At 43.6% G+C, this 11,527-nt stretch overlaps 1 long non-coding RNA gene across 1 annotated transcript in view; it reads right to left on the minus strand.

The window, feature by feature from the left end:
- LOC135970786 (uncharacterized) overlaps positions 1–5,487 on the minus strand; it is a 94,559-nt gene extending 89,072 nt beyond the window's left edge. The window contains exon 1 of the long non-coding RNA XR_010586638.1: positions 5,394–5,487. This is a non-coding gene — a long non-coding RNA (uncharacterized lncRNA). The remainder of the gene's footprint in view (positions 1–5,393) is intronic.
- Between the last annotated feature and the right edge of the window lie 6,040 nt (positions 5,488–11,527).

Here is an 11,527-nt window from a genome sequence, read left to right on the forward strand (position 1 = left end):
CAGAAAACGTTTGCTGACTACTGGTCTAGAAGAATAAATTTTCTTTGTTTTCTGCTTAGAAATTCCTTTTTTGGACTGAGAAGTAGGGCTATTTCTATGCTTATACAGGCTCATCCACTCTTATAAATAATGGTGAACAACTGTCTTCACATCTCATGGTAGAAATACTAAGTATATTTGTGCATGTGTGTGTTTATGTATACAGGCACTAAGTATTTACAATACCTAAGTGTATTTCAATCTGACCATCACATGTGATGATAATTATTAACATAAATTATTCTTGTGAAAGGATAATGTTTATTAAATTATGTCAAAAATGTTAACAATACAATTTTCATAACCTTCCCCCTATTCAATCAAGGGCATCCACTTGCCTCCAGATGTTTAGAATTTGTTAAAACAGGAAAGAAAGAGGAAGAAAAGGTCAATGCTCACGTTTTGGCTACCAATTTGGAATTTCTTTTTTAAGTTCATAGGGAGACAATGGTCTTGAGACTGTTGAAGATTTTCTCAATTCCTTAAGCTCTCCTTTATGTATTAAGAGCTATGCCTGTTTGACTTTGGTTTATTAAAAGTCATAGGTAGCATGCCTGTAATCCCAGCACTTTGGGAGGTTGAGGTGGGCAGATCACTTGAGGTCAGGAGTTTGAGACCAGCTTGGCCAACATGGTGAAAACCTGTCTCTATTAAAAATACAAAATTAGCCAGGTGTGGTGGCATGCATCTGTAGTCCCAGCTACTCGGGAGGCTGGGGCAGAAGAATCACTTGAACCAGGGAAGCAGACGTTGCAGTGAGCTGAGATCGTGCCACTGCTCTCCAGCCTGAGCTATGGAGACTCCATGTCCAAAAAAAAAAAAAAAAAAAAAAGTCATAAGAGCTCCGTAAGAACTCAGTAAATGATGTCAGGGAAGTTCCTGATCCATGGGAAGAAAAGGGAAAGTCTGTCCCTGCTGGCCCCAGTGGATTGTGTGGTAAAAGAAGGGGTACAAAGTTAAGAAGCAATTGGCGAGACAAGTGTATTCTGGTTACTTCTTTCCAAGTCCATGTGAGACGGGAGGGTAGCAGAAACTTCATAGTAAGGTCACAAACAGGGTAGAGTTTGCCTCTTTCTCTATTTGGGCTCTTGAGGGAGTCAGCCATGATGTGTGGTCCTGCTTGCTGCGAAGTGGGGAAACCAGTTAAAATGGCAGTGAGAGGTGGCCAAGCGGATAAAGAGATTGAGCTAGCACTTTGGAACCTGTCTAGGTTTATGTGGATTGTGGAGGGATTTGAAGGGTTCCTGAAGCTGTATGGGGAAGCATGGAAGATAGCTGATGTGCTGGGTGGTGGCTTTGCCCTGGTGTATTAAGTACATTTTCATGCTGCTGATAAAGACATGCCTGAGAATGGGAAGAAAAATAGGTTTAATGGACTCACAGTTCCATGTGGCTGGAGAGGCCTCACAACCATGGCAGAAGGTGAAAGGCATGTCTCACTTGGCAGCAGACAAGAGTAAAGAGCTTGTGCAGGGGAACTCCCCTTTATAAAACCATCAGATCTCTCGAGACTTATTCACTATCATGAGAATAGCATGGGAAAGACCCACCCCCATGATTCAATTACCTCCCCCCCGGTCCCCACTACAACACATGCAAATTGTGGGAGTTACAATTCAAGATGGGATTTGGGTGGGGACACAGCCAAACCATATCACATGGTGAGGGTGATTTACCCTGTGGTCAATGACCAGGGGTCAACTGCTCATTACAAGCTAGACAGGGGTGCAGGGAGGATAGCGATATCCACAGCACCCATGAAAGCCAGAGTAGGGGCAGGCTGGGAAGGGAGGGTCATGGGCCCTTTCCGGACCTAGAAATAAACCAAGTGCTTGCCAGCCACAGACTTCTTCAGTGGATTCCTCCCAGAAACCGGGTCAGACTAGCGCTCCTGCACGGGCAACAGTGAGATCCAGAGAACAGCGAGGGCGGTCAGACTCCCTTGCCTTCTCAGGGTGAGGTAAGCTACTTCTCTCCCCTACCTCTTACACTCAGGAGTGAAGACCAGGGAGCAAAACAGTCCTCATAAAGAGATGAGCTTCAGACTAACTGGATAAATAATCCAGAGAAGCACTCTTAAACTGGAAGAGTCTGATAAACCTTTTTTTTTTTTTTTTTTTTTGAGACGGAGTCTCGCTCTATTACCAGGCTGGAGTGCAGTGGTGCAATCTCAGCTCACTGCACTCTGCCTCCAGAGTTCAAGCGATTCTCCTACTTCTGTCTCCCGAGTAGCTGGGACTACAGGTGTGCACCACCTCGCCCAGCTGATTTTTGTATTTTTAGTAGAGACAGGGTTTCACCATGTTGGCCAGGATGGTCTCAGTCGCTTGATATTGTGATATATCCTCCTTGGCCTCCCAAAGTGCTGGGATTACAGGCGTGAGCCACTGTGCCCAGCCTGATAGACTTTTAATTAACTACTTTAATTCCAAGCATGTGTCCCACCCATCTCTCGTATACTTGAATGCCTAGCAAGAAGGGACAAAATATCAGTAGTAGAAAAATTTTTTTTTCCTAAAGAACCTATCAATAGTAATATGCTAGATTTTTTGACGCTTCTACTCTGTTCAAATTTGTCAAGCAGTTTTGTTCTAAGCAGTGACTTTCAAATGTTTTGATCATGTCCCTCAGTAAAAAACATATTTTATATCACTACCAAGAACAAATGTTCATACACATATGCCTGAAATAAAACATCATGAAATGAAATCTACCTTTAATTTGTTTGTGATGTGCTTTCTATTTTCTAGTCTTCTAGGTTTGAAAAAATGCCTTTTATGTCCCAATAAATTGATTTCATGACCCATCTGATGTGTTGTGACCTACAGCCTGAAACACACTGCCCCAAAGGCCAAATGAAGTGGATGGAACATCTGTCCCTTCGTGATACAGTTCGGGATGCTGTGCTTTCACATCCTTCTGTTTTCATAGCGTCACTGTCCCAAGAACTACAGGCAGCAGCCATTTATTAAAGCTCTCTCCATGATATTTATCTTAGCAGTCAAGATGCCTTCAGTTATATGTGACCAAAACCCAATTCAAGGCCAGTCGCAATGGCTCACACCTGTAATTCCAGCACTTTGCGAAGCCAAGGTGGGAGGATTGCTTGACCCCAGGAGTTTGAGAGCAGCCTGGGCAACATAGTGAGATCATGTCTCTGCAAAAAATTTAAAAATTAGCTAGATGTGGTGGCATGTGCCTGTGGTTTCAACTGCTTCGGAGGCTGAGATGGGAGGATCACTTGAGCCTGGGAGGTAGAAGCTGCAGTGAGCCGTGATGGCAAAATTGCACTCTAGCTTGGGTGACCCTGTCTCAAAAAACCAACAAACAAGCAAAAAACGCCCCCAAAACCCCAATCCAGACTGAATTAAGCTGAAAGTCAGTGTATTGTCTCATGTCATAGGGATGAGCAGCACAGTGCTACCTGCAAGTGCAACCGGGTCCAACATTTTAGGTTTCTCTCTTTTGCTTCTCTTGCCTCTGAGTTGGCCTTATTCTCACTTAGGCCTAGTCTACAAGGCAGGGAGCATGTCTTTGACTCCCCCAAGCACACAGTTCACAATGTAGAAGGAGGAGAAGCCCCACTCAACCCCACTGTCCACATAACACATCTTGTAGACAGATGGGCCCAGAGAGATAAGGAATTCTGATTGCTTCAGCAAGATCTCAGGCCCAACCCTTGGCCAGGAGTGAAGCACTGATTGACAGTCCCTCTAAGCCAACACAGAATGGGAGAAAGTGGGGTACTTTACAAGAATAAGGCAGAGAAATTATGCTCAGACCAGGAGAAAAATCAGGCAAGATAGATTGGAAAGATAGGTCCTGTATGGGGGATATAAATAATTCTCTTATCAATAAAGTAACCTAAATTTAGAACCAGACAGTAGGCCAAGCACGGTGGCTCACACCTGTAATCTCAGGACTTTGGAAGGCCAAGGCAGGCAGATCATTTGAACTCAGGAGTTTGAGACCAGCCTGGGAAATGTGGTAAAACCCTGTAGCCACCAAAAATGTAAAAAATTAGCTGGGCTTGGGGTTGCATGCCTGTAGTCGCAGCTACTTGGTAGGCTGAGGTGGGAGGATTGCTTGAGCCTGGGAGGTTGAGGTTGCAGTGAGCCAAGATGGCACCATTGCACTCCAGCCTGGGTGACGGAGACCCTTTTTAGGATGAGGGGAGGGGTGTAGCATATAAACTAGAGTTACTCAATCTTGGCAGGGTGCAGTGGCTCACTCCTGTAATCCCAGCACTTTGGGAGGCTGAGGTAGGTAGATCACCCGAGGTCGGGAGTTCGAGACCAGCCTGACCAACATGAAGAAAACCTGTCTCTACTAAAAAATACAAAAATTAGCTGGGCATGGTGGTGCATGCCTGTAATCCCAGCTACTTGGGAGGCTGAGGCAGGAGAATCGCTTGAACCTGGGAGGCAGAGGTTGCGGTGAGCTGAGATCACACCATTGCACTCCAGCCGGGGTGACAGAGCAAAGCTCTGTCTAAAAAAAAAAAAAAAGAGTTACTGAATCTCAGTCTTTGACATGCTGAACTGGAATAGCATTGCAGATAGCTACAACTATGGTTGCTACTTCAATTCCAATTCAAGTAGAGAAACCAAGAAAGATGTTAAGAACAAGTTTTCTTTCTGTCTTTGATGACAAAATGTACCTTAAAGAAGTACAAAATGAGGGTGATTACAGAATGAGTGGTTGAACAAAATCAGAAGGTGGACATACGAAGCAGAAATAATCCTCGAAGTACAATTCTGATGATAGGATGAAGGGCATGCCAGGTGGTAGGCGTTTTGAATCATCATTTGCGAAGATAGCACTATTGACCTATTTGCTGTGGGAGGGCATCACGTTGACTTCATTTGCCATACTGCATATCTGATTGTATCTATTACATCCAACTTTTCTGGCTGATGTCCTTGAATAACTCACAGCAGGTGTTTGCAAGCCAGAGTCAAGTGCGCATTCTGTACTCCCGATACAGAGGAAACCTAGTGACCCACAGGAACGAAATCAAGACTTTTGTCTTACTGGCCCTTTACGTTACCAGCAGAGCTAAGCAGACCCAGACTACTTGAGAAGGAGAAAAATTAAAATAAAAGATACCTTTGGCAAGCAATTACATAACAGCTTTCAAAAAAAAAAAAAAGCTGCAAAATTGTAAATCATTTCCACATGATTTACAAACTTTAAAGGTGACTTAAAAATTCTCAAAACATTCTGTTATGGCTGGTAAAGGTGAAAAGGGAAGTAAGAAGACAGAAACAAGACAAGAACCCTCTGTTTTCTTTCTTCTCCATAAAATATTTCCCCCACCAAAAAGCACACATGGCCGCTGAGCAGCAACTTACCATTTTTCCAGGGTCAGTTCACTTTTCGTGCTGCTCTAAACCCTGCTGAAAGCCAGCTCCTCGGGGAGCCCCAGGAATGGGGGCTGGCCTCTCTTCAGTCTGCAAGCACTCAGAAGGAAATGCCCCTTGCTGAGAAAGGGGTGGTGCTAGGGGAGAATCCATCTACTGTCAAGGAAGTTTCAATTAAATATGGATGCCAATTAATTTAATTTATACTTCTGCATGAAAAATGTCATTCTATTATACATGCACTGGAAGGATGCCAGGAGCCCATGTTAATAAATTACATCTCTACTGACATAATATGGAATCACAGACTAATCGGATACTTATTAAATGCCCACCTGTGCTTGGGGCTACACCTTGTAGAAATCCAGCTGAAATAAGGTCTGTCCAGTAAGTCCTCTCCTTACACTGTGGTCATCTGACACCCACTCTTATCCTCCTCTTCTCCTAGCTTTGGGCATGTCTCAGGAGAACAACTGTAAAAATGAATAATCAACATTCACTTGCCAGTGGTTATGAATGGGCATATTTAATGAAGAAGGGAATGAATGAAGGGGAACTGTAAATAATCTATTCAATTTAATCCGGGAACAGGCCTACTCTGGTTAGCAGGAAACCTTCCATGATTATTTGATTACAGATTCAAATCAGCTGGTGGTGGGTAATAATACTAATACCTACTGGTTATGAAGCGCCAACTCTGTGCCACACTCCATGTTTTATTTTGCGTCCCTGCTACATGTTTTATTTTGAATCCTTACAATAATCTTTCAAGGTAAGGATTACTCCTTCCCACACCCCTCATTTTAGAGACACAAAAGCTGAAGTGTAGTACCCTGAAATGACCTTGCTCAAGGTCATGTGATTAGTAAGAGGCACACTTTCCTGTGCTGGTCGATTTTCTTTGCATCATACCTCTATTCTCTAGGACAAGTGTCACCACTGTCTCCATGGGGGATGGGCTGGTGACTGCCCTATTCTGGCAGTGCTGACACACTGGACCGTTCTTGATGCACTACAGTTACGATTAAATCACCAGGAGATGACTCTGTAATACCCCCTGCCTGGGAATTCATCCTGCTCTCCTCTGCTGCACTTCTGTATAGTCGTGAAACGGATGTCACTCAGTTGCAACAAGTTCTCGAATAGCCACGCATTGTTTCAGCCAGTTATTTATTCAACATTTACTAAGCACCCGCTATGTGCTAGGTCCTAGGATCCAATAAAGAAAAAGGAGGTCAGACTAATGGGGAAGACAGATGCCCTAACACAAAATTGTAATGTGTGTGGTTTAATACTATGGAATTGCTAAGGAAAAACATTCCTTTTGTTGTTTATTCAATCAATCTCTTATAACCTCTACCACCATTTACAGAGTCTCTATGACATACTGGACAACAGGCCCATTCTCACATTTTCAAGCCAGGGCAGGAAAAGACATGAAAGCCACCAGCCTGAGTCTGTTCCTCTGACTTCCTCTTTCTTCCCATACCTGACTTCCTCTTGCACTGCAAGGGGCCTCCCATATATGTGTCTGGGCATCCCAGCCTATGTGTACAAATGTTGAAACACCTCCCGCTAGAACCTCTTAAAATCAGGAAGAGGCTTCTGTGTGGCCTAGAAACAACTTTTGGCCTCTTTGAGTAGGGAGTGCTGGGATCCAGGACCCAGAGAGTGGTACAAAAAAGGGAGGGAATGGGCTTTGGGTGGGCACCACCCTCTGGGTCTATTCACTCTTTCGGCTGCAGACAGGGCAGAGGAAGGCCAGAGGGCCTCAGGGTATTGTCCTCAATGCGCCTGGAAACCCAATAGAAATGCAGAATCACAGGCCCACTGAAGACTTTGTGAGTCAGGTCTGCTTTTTTTTTTTTTTGAGATAGACTCTAGCTCTGTCACCCAGGCTGGAGTGCAGTGGCACGATCTCGGCTCACTGCAACCTCTGCCCCTCGGGTTTGAGCGATTCTCCTGCCTCAGCCTCCCAACTAGCTGGGGTTACAGGCGCATGCCACTACGCCCAGTTAATTTGTGTATTTTTAGTAGAGACGAGGTTTCACCATGTTAGCCAGGCTAGTCTCGAACTCCTGACCTCAAGCGATCCGCCCGCCTCGGCCTCCCAAAGCGCTGGGATTACAGACGTGAGCCACTGTGCCCGGCCAGGTCTGCATTTTAACAAGATTCCCAGGTATTTCATGGCCTTTGGAGAAACACTGCTGAAAGGGCCCTAGCTTAATCCCCTCTCGGTAAATGAAGAGACTGAGGCTGCCTGAAACACAAGGCAGGAAGAGGGGCCTGGCCTGGGGCTGGGTTGCCCAGGTCTGAACGTGTCCTTCTGGGCACGTTGCTATTCTCTAGGGTAAACATGCACCACAACAAATTTCAGAGAAAACACCTTTCTAGTAACTCAGATTGAGAGGAGCCTGGAGTAAGAGATTTACAACAAGCGATCCAAGGAAGAGAATTCCATGAAGTCATGGACAAGGTAATTAAAGGAAAATTAAAGTGTTTTTTTCAGAATTAAAGGAAAGTGATAACAAGTCAGTCCACAAGCGAACTTGAGGGAGGGTTGAGGAACTCTTGGTTTTCATTTTGTTTCTGAGGCCAATGCAAATGAGCTGGAGGAGACTTCCATAATCCAGTGAATTGTCCTTTTTTGTTTTTGCTTTTGTTTTCCTCATTCCTTTAGCCTCCCTCGTTTTTCCTCAGTATATTTTAGTTCCCATACCTTTCTGATCCATGTGGCCCTTCATTCCCCTGCTTTTGGTTTTCTCAAATCATTCACTCTGCTCCAAAGAATATAAAAAAGATAAGTCAACAGAACAATTTTTTTTTTTTTTGAGACACGGCCTCACTGTTGATCCAAGCTGGAGTACAGTGGTGCCACCGCTGCTCACTGCAGCTGCCACTTCTTGGGCTCAAGTGAGCCTCCCACCTCAGCTGCCTGAGTAGCTGGGCCTACAGACATGTGCCACCCTGCCCAGCTAATTATATTTTTATTTGTAGAGATAGGGTCTCACCATGTTGCCCAGGCTGGTCTTGAACTCCTGAGCTGAAGCGATCCTCCCTCCTCGCCCTCCCAAAGTGCTGGGATTATAGGCATAACCCACCATGTCTCGCCAGAACAAAGTTTAAAAATATGGTCAGCAAATATTTCCTAAGAATATTAAGTGCACTGACCAGGCGCAGTGGCTCACGCATGTAATCCCAGCATTTTGGGAGGCCGAGGGGGGCGGATCACCTGGGGTCAGGAGATCAAGACCAGCCTGGTCAACACGGTGAAACCCCGTCGCTACTAAAAATACAAAAATTAGCTGGGTATGGTGGTGGGCGCCTGTTGTCCCAGTTACTTGGGAGGCTGAGGCAGGAGAATTGCTTGAATCCGGGAAGTGGAGGTTGCAGTGCACTCCAGCCTGGGTGACAGAGCGAGATTCTGTCTCAGAAAAAAAAAAAAAAAAAAAAAAAAAAAAAAAAAAAGAAAGAAAGAAAAGAAGAAGAAAAAAAAGAGTTGCATTTCGATTTTACAAGTTCCCTTCAGCCAGCTACAGTTATCAACATGTTGCCAGTTGTGTTTCAGTTCTGCCTAGCCCATCTTCTCATCTCTATTGCTCACCTATCTTTTCTTTTTCCTCCTGCCCTCCCTCTTTTCTTTTCCTTTCTTTCTCCCTTTCTCTTCTCTCTTTCTTTCTCCCTTTCTCTTCTCTCTTTCTTTCTTTCTTGCTGGTGTTTATTAAAGCATATTCCAGACATCATGTCATTTAACTCACTTCCTACAGAGTTTCCTTGAGGCAGGGCCACAAGAGAATGTAGGCTGGGGAAATGATCTCTTATGATTATGTTCTTGACCAAAATATGGAATTTGTGTTACTGAGATAAGAAACAATAAAGAATTTCCAAAACCTCTTCATAATACCCCAGATATTGTGGACTTCATTTTTTTATCCCTATGTCTTCCCACTAGAGTCTTTCAGGGGTGTCTATGAGAACTTTTTCATCTTCCTTTACTATTAAACTAGTAACAGAATAACAGAAACTTTGGATGGTAATACATCTAAAAAGAGGCAAATATGCTCTTTCTGTTGGTGAAGAGGATTCCTAGGGCATAAGTTTTGAAGTTAAAATTTGACAATGGAAAGTCTGCAGAGATCTTCTATGACAAGAAACCAAACATATCACTGCCTCCCCACAACCCCTCGCCCAGGCAAACTCCTGGAGCTGATTGTTGTAATGGTTTTAAAGGCGCTTAGGACCAGGACCTAGATCTGAAGCATGGTGCACAGTTGTTTACTGTTCACACAAGTCAGATCTATGAAGGATCAAGTAATTTGGAGGTTTGGTTACTTTCCATTAGTAAATATCATCCAACTAAATTTGGGTAAGATGCCCTCTAAATAAGTCAAGTAGACAGGAGCTTTGAATGAGGGAATTAATTATAGCTGGTGTCTTAAGGAAAAGAATCCCACTGTGGCACGGAGAATGTAATTAATAGGAGGTAAGTGCCAACAAATCACTCCTTAAAATATTAATGCTATCAAAGAACAGCTGGATAATGAGAGAAACTTGACCCTTGGGGGACTAGCAAAGGTTGCTGCTGCTGCAGAACTTTATGCAGTTATGACGTAATGAAATTCCTCTAAATTTTAACAAAAACTAATATTAAAAGGTGTGGTTCTGGGAAAGTTATTAGCAGTAAACATGTCATAATTTTTATCATCTTATTATAATCATTATGTCTCACTTTTGCTGTGTTTCTAAGTGACATTTTCCCGTAATTGCTCAGGATATATACACAATTGAAACAACACTCCTAAAAAAAAACTAGATTTAAAAAAAAGGTTAAGCCTGACAAGAACTTTTTTTTTTGTAAATAAAACACCCAATATCTAAGAAATTTCTGCAAAACAATTTCCCATATGCTTAAACTATTTAACGAAACCAAGAAAAAAACTGTTTCATTGTTTGTTATTGAAAGCTCCAACTTAATTTGTTTTTACTTAATAGCTTTGTATTGTCCTAAGAAATATGTAATTCCAAGAGAGCAATAAAGTTAAATATTTACACAGTCCCACTTAACGTGTGAAATGTTGGACATGTATTTTCAACAGCCTCATAACTAAATGCTAATCCCAATACCTAAAATTAGAAATCAGAAGTAATTATTTAATTGGAGTATACTTTAACTTAGATAAAAAAAAAAAAAAAAAAGAAGTCGTTTTAATAGGAGTTTTTTTTTAAAGTTTCTCTAGAATCGGCTCGGTTCATCAGGAAGCTGCGAACGAGATTAATGCGTTTGACCGCGCACCTTGTGTCGCTGGAGCTGAGAACACTTTGTTCCTTTTGTTTCACTCAACTTGCCGACATCTAACTCAGGGACACGGGTATGCAGCGTGTTTGACAAATAAGCCGAGATACGCCGAACATATTCACACATACCAATAGATAATTGGAAGTTCAGGATGCAGTCAAAATAAACGCTTGCGTTTGACCCAGGTTTCACATAACACCAGTTCCATAAGGCACTTACGCCGCTAACGGAGCAGTGCCCCTGAAAATAGCCCACAGGGGACACATCATTTAAATAAATGTGTTTCTTTCCCTGAACAGAAGTTCAGTTCTGCTCAATTATCATTAATTTTGCTCCTTTATTTCCTTTGCGGGCATGAACGGAGAAGTCGTGCTCTTTGAGGTTTTGCGAGCTGGCCTTGGCTGGCAGAGGTGACCGGCAATCCTTCACACGGCGGAAAAAGTGCGAGTGTGTGTGTACTTGTGAAAACGTGTTGTTCCTCCCAGAAAAAGTGGAAACGTAGGTGGAAAGCTCAGTGCGCATGTTGGCGACACCTAAAAACGATGTTCTCGGTCCTGAACCTATAGAAGTGGTATCCCAGGGACGAGTCTGAGTCTGTGAGACAGGGCACAGATGATTTGACAAACTTCAATGACTGCACCGCATTCGTGCATTAACTCCTTTGAAAAGTAAATCCAGCGTCTCCACTCGCGCGCCCACGTGCGTGGATAAACGCGGGAATTCGGCTGCCCTCAACGTCACTCTGCAGACATTTCCGGGCTGTGAGAGAGTTGGGGTGTGCGGCGGGGGAGGGGAGGGTCTGATATCTTCAGGTTGAGAGTCAAGTCCT

Source organism: Macaca fascicularis, chromosome 5 (assembly GCF_037993035.2).
Source record: "Macaca fascicularis isolate 582-1 chromosome 5, T2T-MFA8v1.1".
NCBI lineage: Eukaryota > Metazoa > Chordata > Mammalia > Primates > Cercopithecidae > Macaca > Macaca fascicularis.